At 41.8% G+C, this 16,846-nt stretch overlaps 1 protein-coding gene across 1 annotated transcript in view; it reads left to right on the top strand.

Annotated features, from left to right (window-relative positions):
- Positions 1-1,279: 1,279 nt before the first annotated feature.
- The window catches only part of CD4 (CD4 molecule), a 62,482-nt gene continuing 46,915 nt past the window's right edge, over positions 1,280-16,846 (top strand). The window contains exon 1 of the mRNA XM_075612648.1: positions 1,280-1,407. The gene's annotated coding sequence lies outside the window, so the exon portion shown is untranslated. The remainder of the gene's footprint in view (positions 1,408-16,846) is intronic.

Raw genomic sequence — 16,846 nt, 5'->3', positions numbered from 1 at the left:
CAGGCAGAGATACCAAATGTCGTAAACACCCTACACACGGTATTCAGATACTTAAATACAGGTAGGTCTTGGCATAACTGAGGGGACTTCTTCCCCAACAAAATCGCTAGAATCACGAAGGCCTGCAAGCAGCTATCGAAGGTCCTTGGCACCCGCTTCTCTTTCTTATCCTTATCCTTACTCTCGCCTTTTTTCCCTACCTTGACTAGCAAATCTTGAAACCCTGGAAGCAGTGTCTATATGTCCACATACTTACCGGTCAAATCTTCTCCTTCATGGTCATAGGCAAGTGCATGCCCAGCGGGCTCGCCCAACACAGATAACCTCCTAAAGCTCGCATCTGGGAGCTCCTTGGTGGCCTCGACAGTCGTGGCTGTGACCAGCAGCAGTAGCCTCCTCACAAATCTATTTGATTATTAATAGGTTTATATTACTTTTACTTGTTGATTTACCTACACAGCACTATTTTGGTTTAAAATATTTGTAATCACTATAGTTTATTCATATCATTTTTCACTTTAATTCACTTTAATTGGGGAACTGGTTTTTCAATATATTAAGTATTAATATCACAATTCTGAGCGCAGATTACTGGTTCACTTTTTTCATCCTAAGACTTGTGTCAGGTTTACAGCCCGACCGCATGCGCCTGCGCCTCTGGCCTGCACAATCTCGTCGGGGGACCGTCATCTGAAACCCGACCACATATATTGGAGCCTCATTTTGGATGTCTCACGATGTCCCTAAGCTGACTGCCCTGACAGTTCCGCAGAAGCTGTGACGATGGATCTGATGACAGATTAATAAGATATGGTTAGACATAACACAACATTTCTCAAAGGGATGGGTGGGGAAAAGAAAATTAGTGCTGGATTCGAGTGAGCGCAGGGTTTAAATTTCTAATGCCTCGAGGTGTGGGGGGGGGGGTGGAGAGCTGGCCAACTGGGCTCCTAAACTCTCTGAGGGACATCAGCCCTTATGTGGGCGACGGACCCATCTTGGGGGTCTCTGCCTTTCTTGATAGCATTTTAGTATATAGAATAGGAATCTATAAACCTAAAAAACATTTACAAGAAAAGATGTTAAAAGTTTGGAAATGCGGGTCTCAGAGTCCGCATGAAATGAGCCCCCGCAGGTGATAGGGCAATTATTCTGCAGACCCTAAAACCCTCACAGGGACCACAGCGAGCTACCTCTGATATACACACATATATTTCTTCTTCCTTCTCTGGTGTACAATGTTTCACTTTCTTGTTTCTTCAAATTATTTTAAACCCCAGATCATCTCAGAGAGAAAAACTCGGGCGACTTCCTGTGAGGTGGGTAGGGGGTTGTACAGAACCCAAAAGGGGAGAGAGGGAGTGTAGCAGACAGGAGCAGACAGCAGCTGTGCCCCAGATCCTGCAGGTAAGCGCAGAACACAGCCTACTCTGTCATTTCTTTTTTTCTTTTTCAATTTTCTCTCTCACCCCTTTGTTTCTCTCTTCCTCTCCGAGTATATATATATATATATATATATTTTTTTTCTCTCACTTCTTCTCTTCTCTCGTTTTACCTATATTCATTTTGTCTTCTTTCTTTCTTCACTTTCTTCTCCTGCTTTTATACTGTATGCACTTTATCTTGTGACGCCCCCCCCCCTGTCTTCTCTTTTATTTCTGCCTTGTATCTTTTGACTCCTCTGACTCCTTATCTTCCTTTTTTATTTCTCCTTTTTCTGTGTTCCTAACAGGTCTTCCCACTTTTCCCCCTCGTTTTACCCGGCTTCTTGCTCTTTCTGCTCTCCTTCTTTTTCTCCTTTTTTCTCCTTTCTTCTCCTTTCATTCTCTTTTTCCGCCTCTCTTTACTTTTTTTTTTCTCTTTCATTTTCTTTGGTCATTTTATTGTTATTTTCTCTTTTTTCCACCTTCCTCTCTATCCCTTTCTTACTATTTCCCTTGCACTCACATAGCATTGTCAGGCATTACACATGCGTACAATCCCACACGACGGCTCCTTCATCATGGGGCTTTTATTATTATAAGCTTACAAAAAACATTCTGACCAACACGTAACAAAAATACCTTTCTTGTCTTTCCTATTCGATATATTCCAAGCACACAGGTGTATTTGTTACTCTGTTACTGCGTGTGTCCGTCTGTAGTATCAAACCCCACCAATTATTTCCTTAAAAGGCAGAATCCGAATTCTCTGTTTTAAAGTGCGTCCGCGGTACAGGTAAATAATCGCGCTGTTATAATGATGACTCTTTCTGTGGCCTTATTTCTCTCGCTTTCGGTCTCTCTTTTTTTCATTAAGCTGCAATAGTGCTGATCGGGACACTACGGCACGGAACTCCTACTGTAGACGATGGGAGTTTTATGGACGGTGCCCTGATCGGTACACTCATAGTTTATTGTATAACCCCCCTCTGAATCCTGCTGTGGCTTTTTTCTCAAATCCACAAAAATGGAGGGGCGTTTAGTAGGATTGCTACGTGACACGGCACAAATTTAGGTCCTAAACTCGCTGTGCGACAGTATTTCCACCGATCGCATATCTGAGTCTGATCCTGGAGGGGACATGAAGGGTAAAACCATTATATATATATTAATGTATGTATATATATATATATATATATATATATATATATAAAAATCTCAAACAGTTTGACCGATGTTTAACTCCCTTCGTTGACAGCCTGTATTATACATTATACACAGAGAAGCGTGTGTATATGTATTATACATAGAGCAGTGTGTATCTGTATTATACAAAAAGCAATGGTGTATCTATATTATACGCAGAGCAGCATGTACATACATTATACACAGAGCAGCGTTTATTTGTATTATACACAGATGCGTGTGGGTATCTGTATTATACACAGAGCAGCATATATCTGTTATACATAGAGCAGGGTATATCTGTATTATACAAACAGCAATGATGTACTGTATATGGAATATACACAGAGCAGCATGTTTATTTATTTTATTTATAAAATATTTTACCAGGAAGTAATACATTGAGAGTTACCTCTCGTTTTCAAGTATGTCCTGGGCACAGAGTAAAACAAATAATACATGGTTACAAATACAGTTACATAAATGAACAAGGTATACATTTATATACAAGACATTGCATGCACAGTTAAAGAAAATATATATTATGAGCTTATGAAACAGTTACAGACCAGATTAAAGTGTGAGACAGCCTTAGATTTGAAAGAACTTAAGCTGGTGGTGGATATGAGAGTCTCTGGTAGGTTGTTCCAGTTTTGGGGCATGTAAGTGTATTATACACAGAAAAGTGTGTGTATCTGTATTATACACAGAGCAATGTGTGTATCTGCATTATATATAGAGCAGTGTGTATCTGTATTATACACAGAGCAATGTGTGTATCTGTATTATACAAAAAGCAGTGTGTGTATCTCTATGATATACACAGCAGCGTGTATCTGTATTATACACAGAGCAGCGTGTGTATCTGTATTATATATAGAGCACCGCGTATCTGTATTATACACACAGCAGCGTCTATCTGCATTATATATAGAGCAGTGTGTATCTGTATTATACACAGAGCAATGTGTGTATCTGTATTATACAAAAAGCAGTGTGTGTTTCTGTATTATAAACACAGCAGCGTGTATCTGTATTATACACAGAGCAGCGTGTGTATCTGTATTATATATAGAGCAGTGTGTATCTGTATTATACACAGAACAGCGTGTATCTGTATTTTACACAGAACAGTGTGTGTATCTGTATTATACACAGAACAGCGTGTGTATCTGTATTATACACAGAACAGTGTGTTTATCTGTATTATACACAGAACAGCGTGTATCTGTATTATACACAGAACAGCGTGTGTATCTGTATTATACACAGAACAGTGTGTGTATCTGTATTATACACAGAACAGCGTGTATCTGTATTATACACAGAACAGTGTGTGTATCTGTATTATACACAGAACAGCGTGTATCTATACTGTATAATACACAGAACAGTGTGTTTATCTGTATTATACACAGAACAGCGTGTATCTATATAATACACAGAACAGTGTGTGTATCTGTATTACAGTATACACAGAACAGCGTGTATCTATATTATACACAGACCAGGGTGTGTACCTATATTATTTTTGTTTGTGATGCTCTGCGGGTGTGTATGATGCTTTGCAGGTATGTCTGTGATGCTCTGTGGGTGTATATGAGGCTGTGCAGGTGTACAGTATGTGCAATGTTCTGCAGGTGTGTTTTTGCGATGCTCTGCGGTCTGTCACGAGGGCCTGCTGGTGTGTTTGTGTGCGATGTTCTGCAGGTGTATGCAAAGCTCTACAGTGTCAGCGTGCGACGCTCTGCGGGTGTATGCAATGCTCTGCGGATGACACTCTGCGGGTGTGTGTGGGGTCTCTGGGTGGGAGCTGTAAGTGAGATTTGTCTGATGGTCGGAAGTGTTTGGTAAATCTGAGCTTATCTCTTGTGAGCATCAAACATCAGAGAAACCCACCACATCCCCCCATATATATATATATATATTTATTTATATATATATATAAACACACACATCCTCCCATTTATAAATATATACACACCCATCCCCCCATATATATGTATACACACACATCCTTATCCTCATCACCATCATCTTCAACTCTAATCGATCCACTGCTGGATCAAGGCCTCCACAATAATCTTCCAAATACGGTGTTTGGAAGCCTCTTCTTCACGTTGCTCCAACAAATTTCCTAATTTCCTCCTCCCATCTTATGTTTGGTGATCATCTTGGTCTTTTGACACCCCTTGGAATAGAGTCGTGTTCCATCTTTATCCATTGATGGTCACTTCTTCTTGCGATATGACCAGCCCAGGGCCATTTTTATTTGTTCACCCATGTGATGTCACAGATTTTTGTTTGCTTCTGAACCCATGAATGATTTTTGCTGTCTCTTCTGTGATACACTCAGACGTGAGTACAGGCAGAATACACTGATGAAACCTTTTCCTCTTAAGGCACAGTGGAAGGGTCTCTTACCTTGTTTTGTACAAATGCACTCCATCCTATCTTCATTTTCCTGTTGATGTCAATAAAATGGTTTCCATCCATTGATACATGCTAGTCGAGCTAGACATAATTTTTGACTTTTTCTATTTTGCTTCCATCTAAATTGATCTTTGCAGTGCTGACATATTTATTGAACATCACTTTGGTTTTGCTGAGATTTATCTTCTTACTTGCTTCTGGTTCATTCCTGGAGGCCCTCTAGACAGGTTCCAAAAATAACAACGTTGCCTGCACATTGTACATGCTCAGGAATTCGCCGTTGATTTTGATTGCTTTTTTCATCCCAATTCAGTGTCTTGAACAATTCTTCAAGTGTTGCTGTGAAAGGCTTTGGTGACCTGGTGTCCTCCTGTTGCACGTTACTGATTCTTATCTTGTTTGTATCATGTAATCTCTTACTTGATGTGGCATTCTCAGTGGTGTCCCTTATAATATCAATGTACCCTTCTTTAACATTGTGTCTTCTTGATGCATTTTAAATTGCTGATCTATAAACAGAATGAAATCCTTTTTCATCATTATGAATTTTAAGATGAGCGGTAGATCATATTCATTACTTCCAAAAATCACTTCTTTTACAACTAGGATGGGGTCCATTGTGCTGTATCTACTGCAAAATCCTGCTTGTTCTCTAGGGTGGGCAGAGACCAGGATCTGTTAGCTGATTAGTGAGTTTCTATCTAAAAATCTTGGAAGTAATTGGAAGTAGATTGATTGGACTGTAGTTTTTGAGGTCTTCTTTGTCTCAATTCTTATGGATTTTTTTCTGCTCTTCGAGCAACATGTGAAGAGCTTGGCAAGTATTTCCTTTCTATCCCAGCTTTCTTCAAGGTTTCGGTAGTTATTCCATTTTCCCTGCAGGCCTTCCAATTCTCCATGGATTTCATTGCCTTTGCTACTTTTTCTGCAAGAACGGATGGTATGGGTGGTGGATTGTTCTCGCTCTTCATCTGTTCTTTATTATGACCGGGGTTATCTGTGTTCTTGTACAATTTCTTGTAAAAGTTCTCAACCCTTTTTATGATAAGTGCACAGCGTTTTATTGTTAATCCATCGTATTAATTGAGTGCAATAATTTGCTTCTTCCCAACATAAGCCGCTACTTTGTCTTCTTTAAACTTTTGTTATCTTCGATAGTCTTCTTCACCATATCCCAGTTACATTTACCTACATCCATAGTTATACTCTTTCACAGCCCTGAATATTCAATTTTTGTTGTTGAATCTTGCGATTGCTTAATTTCTTGTAGTTTCCTCAGTTTCCTCTTGTAGTTGTCTCATCTGCTATTTTCTTATCCTGTTTTTCGTTAGCAATTCCTCCAATATTCTTTGCATTTTTCCTAATTGTTTGTCAAAGTATCGCCTTGCATCTTGAGCAAGCTGAAGCGGTTTTTGAGCTCTAGTTGGAATTCTTTGCTATATAAATATATATTTCCTCCTTGTGATTCTGCGATGGCTCTCTAAGTGTTCTGTTTGATATATCATACATTCCTGTCTGGTAGCGTCTTTTCTACAATACTGTACATACCTATAGTACACATTATATACAACTTATTGACCGGCCAATCTGGATCACTAATATATTTTATTTTTTTCTCATCCACACATTGTGTTTATTATACTTTATTCTTGATATTTTAATTGCATATTCTAGAGGTTCTTCCATTTTGTCAGCTATTTCTGGCGGAGTGCACTTTGTAGGAGGTTTTAGAGGACTTGAGGGGCTCTCTGTTTTTAAGCTGTCTTTTTAATTTGTTTTTGTAACAAAGTGATTTACAGTTTGTGGTAACCAGTGTGCTTGATTGGGATATTGTGTGTGTGTGTGTGTGTGTGTGTGTGTGTGTGTGTGTGTGTGTGTGTGTGTGTGTGTGTGTGTGTGTGTGTGTGTGTGTGTGTGTGTGTGTGTGTGTGTGTGTGTGTGTATGAGTGCCTGCCTGTGTGTGTGTGTGTGTGTGTGTGTGTGTGTGTGTGTGTGTGTGTGTGTGTGTCTGTGTGTGTGTGTGTGTGTGTGTGTGTATAAATAAGAAGTGAGTGCCACATATCATAAAAAAAAGTATAAACCATTTAATACATATAAAATCTCGAGATGACCAGCACTCACAAAGATGGTACGTCATTGCCCATTATGAGAAATAATCTCACAAAAAAAGCAGGAGCGGCAGCATTCAGTATAGGTCCCTGCAGAAATTGAGTTTACCTTGACAGGGTTAGCAGGCTTGAATCATTTTGTGATCAAAGATGCAACTAAATTTACTCCTTACAATTTCACTAATAAAGCCAATTCGGGAGGAGCACAGGATTTGTGTATCTGTTTTATATATATATATATATATATATATATATATATATATATATATATATATATATATATATATATATAAATATATATATATATATATATATATAAAATCAAAAAATAAATAGATAACACGGTACTGATACCTCTACATGTGTATATATATATATATATATATATATATATATATATATATATATATATATACTGTATATTTATTTATATCAGGAAACAGAAAGGGAGTTTTCCAGCAACAAAAAGGCAGAATGTGGAACAAAAAGGCAGAAAGCAGAAGCTAACGGGCAGTAAACTAAAAGAGAAAAATTGAACTTATTCTAAAAAAATGTTTCTGTATATAAATGTACAGTATACACACGGAGAGTCCTTCCGCGCAAAATAGTTCCTATGGAATTTTCTTTAAGATATGTACGCAACCTCCATCTGTGCAGCTTGCCTCCAAAGAAGGGTGATTCATCTTCTCACACGAACAATCTCCGAAGGACACACAAATCTCGCTGGTTATAGGGTCCAAACTCCACATTGTAACAATGGCATAATCCCCAGCAGCCAGAGTCGCCGCTGTAGAGACCTCATGAGAAACACTGTAGTGAGGGACCATAAGGAAATCACCAGGACATCGGACTTGTAGAACGTGAGCTAGTAAGACCAGACGTCAAATAGCGCAGCAATGAGATCACCACATATCCCAATGTGTTTGGTATATCCAATGTACTTCTGGACTTCTCACGAGTCAACGACTGAGCCACTAATTGAGCCCCCTGTGCTGAAGCAGGGATATCCTTAAAACCTCTCCTGCTGGTGGCCCTTGAGGACTGGAGTTCGCCATTCCTGCTATATACTAATGAAGTAAAGTGCTAGTGAAATTGATATATCCAATATTGAAACAAATGTGAAATTGATATATCCAATATTGAAACAAATGTGTATCTTTAAATAGATGACAATTTAATGACATTTTATAAAATATCTTTTAATATATTTATGTTTTAACGATTTAATAAGTGAAAATATATTTATTTACTTAGCGAAACACTATGGGATGATAAATAATTATATGTTCTAGTTCAAATACCACAATTAATCCTAAATTAAAAATGAACCCTAAATTGTTATGATACAAGTTATCATAACTATCATATATCAGTGCATTAAGTTGCACTAATAATCATTAGTTATGCACTAATGATTATTAGTGCATAACTAATAATAACTAATAATAACTAATAATACCTATAATCACCTGTTCTGTCATTGATTTACACATGTTTTAAAAAGGTAACCACATGTTTTACAAAACATAATAAGTAACCACAATTTGGAGACAAAGTGGTGAAAAATAGAGGCTGGTACATTACTCCAAACCCGAATCAGTCTACTAATGAAGTCTACATCACTTACAAGATGTTGAAGAAGAGAACTTTGATATTATAAGGAACATTTACAGGACAAGAATTTAACGCTACCTCGCCATGACCACAAAATGGGAAATGTGAGATAAAAGCTCAATAAAATAGCAAGGGTATTCAGAGTGACTATCCCAAAGACTTGTTGTTGCAGTCATTTATTTTTTTAGGCTTATTACCTGTACCTCCTCCCACCCCCCTCTCAGGTTACAATACCCTGATTTAACAGGTGTAAATGTAAGACCAGTTATACCCCCATTCTGTTTTTCCAAAACGGGTGACACTCCAGCATATATGACATTTTTTTATCTATGCCATAAATATTTTCATACAGTATATTCACATCTGAATAGTACGTCCTATTACAGCTCAGCCTATAGTTGCAAGTTACCAAGTACCCCACAGACTTACTGTACAAACAACAAATCACAAAGGATTTTCGCCCCAAAACGGCCCGACCGGCTTCAAAGGATATAGAATTATCCCCTTAATTTTAGTGATATTATGAGAGGTAGATCTAGGCAGGACATATTTGCGCTGGGGGGAAAACACATTAAATAACTACTTCCTTTTGTTTTTTTTGTGACAAGACAAAGAAGTAACACTGGAAAATGTATCTGATTATTTCTCTCTCTGCCTCTCTCCTTCTCTCTGACTCTCTTTCTATCTCTCCCTCTCTTTGTTTTTCTGTCTGTCTCTCTCGTCTCTCTGACTCTCTTTCTATCTCTCCCTCTCTTTGTTTTTCTGTCTGTCTCTCTCCTTCTCTCCGTGGCTCTCTTTCTATATCTCCCTCTCTATCTCTCCTCCTCTTTGTTTCTCTCTCTGCCTCTCTCCTTCTATTTCTCTCTGTCTCTCTCTCTTTGCGGTCTCGCAATAACAGGAAGTGTAACAAAGTTTAACCCCATTGTATCCAAGCAGAGAGGATATTATGGGGCGGTGGGGGGGTTATTACATAACCCCTGCTGCTCCGCCCCTATTTCCTCCCACCAACCTCCTCAATCAGCAAAAAAACAAATTTCAAAGAAACAAGGAAACAAATGTATGCAGCAGTCAAAGTCACAGAGCCACAGGCTGCCTTGTAGCCATACGTCTGTCGCTGTCTGTGTGTCTGTCACAGTCACAAAGCCTGTGTCTGCCGGTGTCACAGTCACACTGCGCTACCTTTTGAAGAACAATTTCACGTTTGCAGACAAGTTCTGCAAATCCTCATCTGACTGATACGGGGACGTTTGGCAAACTTTCTCTTTTCACTGCTCTCCAAAGTGAAGACACCAGACAATCTGCACGCCTCACTTATTTCAGCTTTAAAGACTTGTATCTTTATTATACATAGAGCAACGTGTGTATCTGTATTATACACACACACGCTGCTCTGTTTATAATACAGATACACATGCTGCTCTATCTGTATGATACACAGAGCAGCGTGTGTATCTGTATTATACACAAAGCAGCGTGTGAAAATTTCATGCATTCCGTCTCACGGATGCGACCCTCTCCCTTGGTCTGAGAGCCTCCCGGGAGGAACACCCACGATCTAGTGTGCTGTTATGGAAACCCAGACGTCCGAGAGAAGCAAATAATTCAGACACTCAGTTGTCATTCTCAGTTACTTCTCGTTTATTGTTTCAAAGGCATAAGCTTTTATAGGCATATTAGTGAGTGTCCTGGAACATTCCAGCATGTATCACAAGTTATACAAGACAATAACATCTTATCTTATTGTTATGAGTTATTATCACACACTGTTATTTCAGCAGAAACTGTATGCTTGGGGGGTTAAAATGTTGTAGGAAATGTGCCAACAGAAAGTCCCTGATATACAAAAATACAGCGTAAGCGGTTTTCTATAGAATAACAATTTTTTAGCTTTTTAGGCTAAGGCAAAATTCATTATGTTTACACCTGCAGACAAAATAGGTGATACACAAAATGGAGACCTACCCCTCATGTATACATTAACAGCGTTTGTATCTGTATTATACACAGAGCAGCGTGTGTATCTGTATTATACACAGAGCAGCGTGTGTATCTGTATTATACACAGAGCAGCGTGTGTATCTGTATTATACACAGAGCAGCGTGTGTATCTGTATTATACACAGAGCAGCGTGTGTATCTGTATTATACACAGAGCAGCGTGTGTATCTGTATTATTCCCAGAGCAGCGTGTGTATCTGTATTATACACAGAGCAGCGTGTGTATCTGTATTATACACAGAGCAGCGTGTTTATCTGTATTATACAAAGAGCAGCGTGTGTATCTGTATTATACACAGAGCAGCGTGTGTATCTGTATTATACACAGAGCAGCGTGTGTATCTGTATTATACACAGAGCAGCGTGTGTATCTGTATTATACACAGAGCAGCGTGTGTATCTGTATTATACACAGAGCAGCGTGTGTATCTGTATTATACACAGAGCAGCGTGTGTATCTGTATTATACACAGAGCAGCGTGTGTATCTGTATTATACACAGAGCAGCGTGTGTATCTGTATTATATACACAGAGCAGCGTGTGTATCTGTATTATACACAGAGCAGCGTGTGTATCTGTATTATACACAGAGCAGCGTGTGTATCTCTATTCTCTCCTCCTCATTCTGTATGTAGCATTATGCAACTATACAGATTGGTAAACTCTGTTCCAACTGTATGCACAAGACAAGGGGATCTTCCGAACGCTTAAGATATTCATTAGAACATGCATGGTCCCCATAATAATGGATATTCTATTATCTTTAAGATACCACTGTCACTGGAGACTAGTACTTTTAACACCTAAACCACCAGGGATCACTATAACCAGACAGGACACACTAATTAAATAAACAGAGTTCATTCTGGCAAGCCAGCAAACATACAGCATACAATATCACAGTGAAACACTCACCAACTGGGGTCTGGGGGGAGTTTCTAGCCTCAACTAGGTGCAGGAGCCTGCTTCAGGTAGGCTTATCTGTCCGCTCCTTGTCCCGTTGTTCGCAGTGCTTCTCTGAGTGCTATCCAGCACAAAGCACTTTTGAATCTCCCGCTCAGCTGTGTCTTCGTCAAACTCCAACTTGCTCCCCTGGCCGGGCTTCTCTGGCGCTTCCCCACCGAGATCAGTGCTTGTGTACGCTCTTTTACACAAAACACTTTTGAAAAGCTCGCCAGCATCTCCTATCGCCTCCAGAGATTGTCTCCACTTGCCTGGTTCTCTGCCCCGCCCGCGCTGCTTACATAGCCCCAGCTGGTTATCCTTAACCTAGAGCAGGAGCCGGCGACCAATCACAGCGAGGATCGTGACCCTGCAGCCAATCACAGGCGAGGGCTCGACGGGGGCTCGCCCAGCTGCACCAATGGGAGGAGAGGGGGCCAGCTTAGGTGCCCAGGACCGCCCCTGGATGACGGAGCGCCTGGGAGGCAACAGATTTAAAACTGCCTATGGGGACTGCGCTATGGGACTCAGTCCTGGCAACGGCTTCCCCCGGCCAGCCCCAAATCGCCCACTGGGAAGGTGTCTGCAGGGAACAAAGGCTCTCCCCGCTGAGAGCCTGTCCCCGATAGCCAGCCCCTTCCCTGCTCACCATTTGCCCTCGGCACCCAGCCTCCAACAGCCTTTTGCAATGAACCAGCATTTCTTTGCAAGCAGCACAGGTAATTGGATTACTGTGTCTGCTTGCAAAGAAATCATTACACATAACTTTACATTTACATACTGGCTGCCTTTTCTTACAAAATGGGGAACAGGCTATATTTCAACATGGGTGTAGACGGACGTTCACAGAGGTACACAATGGGAGGCTTTATAAGGTGAAATTATAATAGGCTTTAATGTGCCTTTTCCTTTTCATCAGGAAAGTATCCAAACACAGGGGGGGTAACAAAGCTTCTATCCACTTGGGAGTATTTCTAGTGAACTCCTATGCAATTAATTCACATCTCCGTTAGTTAAGCAATTCTCCCAACCCCAAACACATAACATGCAATAAGCAGATATAAGCAGTCTTTTAAGAATGAAAGTCTTATCTGTTCCTTGTGGTTTGGAGGGAAAATCTTCACTGTCCCTGCTTCAGCTCCCTTGTCTCCAGGGTTGGTCAGCATACAGGTTTAGAAGTTTTCCCTGTGTCTTGAAAGCAGCTCTGCTATCTTTTGGCAGAGCTCAAGACAAGTGTGTCTTCAAGTTCAGCTCAGGTGTCAGTTAAAGAGTTCTCACTTCCCGTTTCAAAAGACAGGCTTTCTAAGCCATCTAATCAGGCAGGTGGTGTTTTGTTAATTGACTACCAGCAGTTAACCACCACACTGCTGGATTAGAGGCACATTACCTGAACAGGGATAAGTCCCCTGTTACATACCTCCCCTGTTTGTGGGAAGCTCGGGCTTACCACGGCCAAAGCCCATCCTTCCACTCTTATTCTAGATATCTCTGTTACTTGAATGAGAGTGGATGGAGGAAGAGAACCCTCTGTCCCGCTGGGATTGGAGCCCTTTCTCCAGTTTATTTTTGCCTCCTCCCGAAGATGCTTGAGATCAGTACTCCTCAGTCGCTCGAGGAGGACTTTTTCCACGTAAAGTCTTTTTATCGCGTGCGCGGTCTTGAGATTTCTGTTGCGTCGGGCACTCCTCTTTTTGTAGACAAAGTGTATGGCAACAGTTGTAGAGCAGTTAGGACTAGCCCTTAGAGTTTTCTGCTCTTGAAGTGGTCTTTCTGCAGCTTCTCCACACCACGGAGTCGCCAGTTCAGCTTCTTCAGCTAAGGATTCTTCTGGCTTTGATTCTGCACTCCTACCTCTGTTGCCTGTTGGACAGCTGTAGGTTTGGCTAGTGCTTTCTTTGGTGGCTCAAACTTCGTAATTTTGTTTTGAAGTTGCGTGGAGTCCCCAACTCTCACTGTACCCTTGTCTTTGCGGGCATTAGTTACTGTGGGATACTGGTGCTTGGGCAGAGCCAATACCTTTTTCCGTATTGGAGGAATCTGTATCAGAGTCTCTTTCATATTCTGGAGCTCTGTAATTTTTGTCGTCAAGGTTGCCGCTGCGTCTGTTTTCTCCTTGGTGTACTGACTCAATGGAATGGAACAGTCTCTCTGTCTCTCCAGCTCTTGCTCCAGTTTCTGAGCCTTCTCACGCTCCCTCTCATACAGAGTCACCTGGTATCGAAGCTCCGCTTCCAACGATGCTCTGAAGAGATGCAGCGTGGCCTTTAGCTCCTCATACTGCTCTGTGGGGACGTACTGGGTATTCAGACGTTCCTGCAGCGCTTGTACCTCTTTAGCAGCCTGCAGTTTTTCTTCCTGTAGCGTTTGCTGCTTCTCCTCAGCATACTGGAGGTGTGTACGCAGACCTTGCAGTTGGTTCTGCAGTCGGTGCTCTGCGTCAAACTTTTCCTTGACTTCTTCTGTTAACTGAAAATGTTCTTCTTTCAGTTTTAAGTTTTCTCTTTTTAATCTTGAATTTTCTCCTTTTTCAGTCTCTGTATTCTTCAGGGCCTCTTTGCAGTCCTCCTTCCATTTACGCACATCTGCTTTGAGAATGACAATCTCCTGGCGTGAGACTTCCTTCTCTAGGTTGAGGGTCTGAAGCTCCTTCTGAGAGACTTTGAGATCTGTTTCAAGATTACCAATAGTTTCTTTAGCAATGTCCAGCTCCTCAGTGGACTGTGTAGTTCCTTTCTGGAAACTTCCAGGTCTGTGCGGCAGGTGTTGGTCTCATGATGTGAGGCATCCAGTGCTCTGCGGAGTGTCTGAACCTCTTTCTGAGATACGTCCACTTCTATCCGGACACTTTTGACCTCCTCTTGTGAGGCATTCAGCCCTATACGAAGAGTGTGAACCTCTTGCTGGAAGACTGTCATCTGCTTCAGTGCCTCCTCATACTTCCGTTTTAGCGTAGCCACCATTTTATCAGATTGGCTCTGCTTTTCATCCATGGCAGAAATAGTAGCATTTGCAGTATCTAGCTCAGTCTTGAGATCGTCCAATTCTGTTCCAGATTCAGAGTACATTGTGAGCACCGCCATCTGTAACTCAGCATTACAGTATCTGCTCTCTCAAGTTTCAATTGTTCTCGAAGTAGATCACAGTCACGCCTGGCAATTTTCATGGCGTCTTCAGGGCTGGTGAAGGGATCATCACTCACTGGTTCTGGCTCCGCTTCCCTGGGATGACTGGTTGAGAGTTCCTCACTGTTGGCACCGGACAGACATTTCTTTGGGGTACACGACTTCTGCCTTGGGCCCTCTGGATATTCGGTTAACCGTGGGACGAATTCTCCATTTTCTCTAGGCTGCAGGGCAACTCGGTCCCCCTTTTTCTCCACAGGATCTGCGGACGTGTCTGTTACTTCCACGGTAAGTGAAGAACCGCTTTTCTTTTTCTTCCTTTTTGATTTGGATGACACCGTCCCTTCAGGGATATTGGGGTCTCCATCTTCGTTTGAAATTTTAGCAGCTTCATTATATACGCCAGGCTTTTCTTGCAGCTGCTTTAGCTGACAGAAATATTCGGTGATCCACTGCTCCCGCTCTGTCTCCTGCTGATCATATTCGTCATCAAAGGGAGCGGTCTTTTCTGTTCGTGCCGAGTTCAGGCACCCCCACCATTCTTGGGGTGTTTTGTGGGTGTGACTCGGTTCGGGTTCCCCGTAAGAGATGTTTTCCTCTTTATTGGACTGGAAGGGCCACTCTTCCGTGGGGTAGGGTTCATTACAGGAACGCTGCATCTTGTCCTCCATTTTTAGGCTATCAGGTGTAATTTTCTTCCTGACCTCAGGAGGCGCTATTGCAATTGTTGCCACTGTATTTGCTAGAACCCCCAATTGTGGTAGTCCTACAGATGGGCATATTTTGCTTGTAGAGGTCGTAGCTCTCACAGGCATCTCTGTAGAATATCTTTCTTGGGTAATTTTTAGTTTTTTCAATATCAGCAGTGCTGTGCATGCATTTTCTTTTATCAGGTATACAAGATGTGCAGTTGCTAGGTAAAAAAGTCTATTTGCTATACACCATTTACTTGCTAGGTGCGATCCCTCCGCTTCAGCAACAGCATTTGGTTTTCTGCCTGAGTTCAGTAATTTTCAGTCTCATCTTTGGGTATTATGGCATTCACACTTCACACTGTGTGGTGTCTGTTTTGCTCCCAAGATAATAGGCATACTTTTTTACTTGCAGAAAAAAAAAACATTCTTTGCAGTGGACTCAACACTCAGCAATTGGCTTTGAAAAACCTTTTCCTTTATACTGCTGCGGCCGAGTTTATTCGAGCATTTGCCCGTTCTCGGCCGCAGCAGTAGCCTGGCGCGCGCCGGAGGGTGACGGGCGCGCGCCGAAGCAGCGGAAGAGCGCCCTCCGATCGGGGCGCTCTCCCTCCCGCTGCCGGGTCCGCCGGGTCCCCCGGAACCCCCTGCCGCCGTCCCCCACATTGCGGGACACCAGGGCTCCCTCGGGGAGCCCTGGACGCGCGTGCAGGGGGCGCAGGCTCCCGATGACGCGTGACCGCGCGTCAGCACGCCGAGGGGCGGCCACTAGCAAGCCGGGAAATCTCCCGGCTTGCGGATCTGGCCGATGAGCAATAAAGTGTGTCGGTAGTGTAGGGCAATTTTACACTCAGCATTTGTTTGCTAAAAAATCCCCTGCTTTAGCACAGTCTTGTATCAATTTTCACACTTTTCTGCATATACTCCATTCACAGCTGGTAGCCCTATGCGGTGTGGCAACCTTTATTTGCAAAATCAGTACCCCTCATGGGTCACCATCTGTATTCACTGCTTCAGTGAAACTTTTGAAAACAACAAACACCTATCACTTTTTAAGGGCTGACTCACTTCTTGAACCCTGACTATGGCTAGAAGGCAAAATCCCTATTTCAATGACCGTATTACACTTTGTGATAGGCAATTAAAGGTTTACCTGCTTCAGCAGTCTCTTGGGATTGGGGAAAAGAGTCCATCTGTGGTTTTTGTAAGTTTCAGTGCAGTGTAAGTTTCAGTGGTGTGTATCACTTTAACTCTGCCTCTGCTGCATGAGAGGTTTTTTTTTTTTTTTCCAAGTTGTTTAGACTGTTTGTAGGCAAAAAGCATAACAAAA

Source organism: Ascaphus truei, chromosome 8 (genome assembly GCF_040206685.1).
Source record: "Ascaphus truei isolate aAscTru1 chromosome 8, aAscTru1.hap1, whole genome shotgun sequence".
In the NCBI taxonomy this organism is placed as follows: domain Eukaryota; kingdom Metazoa; phylum Chordata; class Amphibia; order Anura; family Ascaphidae; genus Ascaphus; species Ascaphus truei.
Note: the sequence above shows the minus strand (reverse complement) of the source record. Positions and strands in the feature narration are given on the sequence as shown.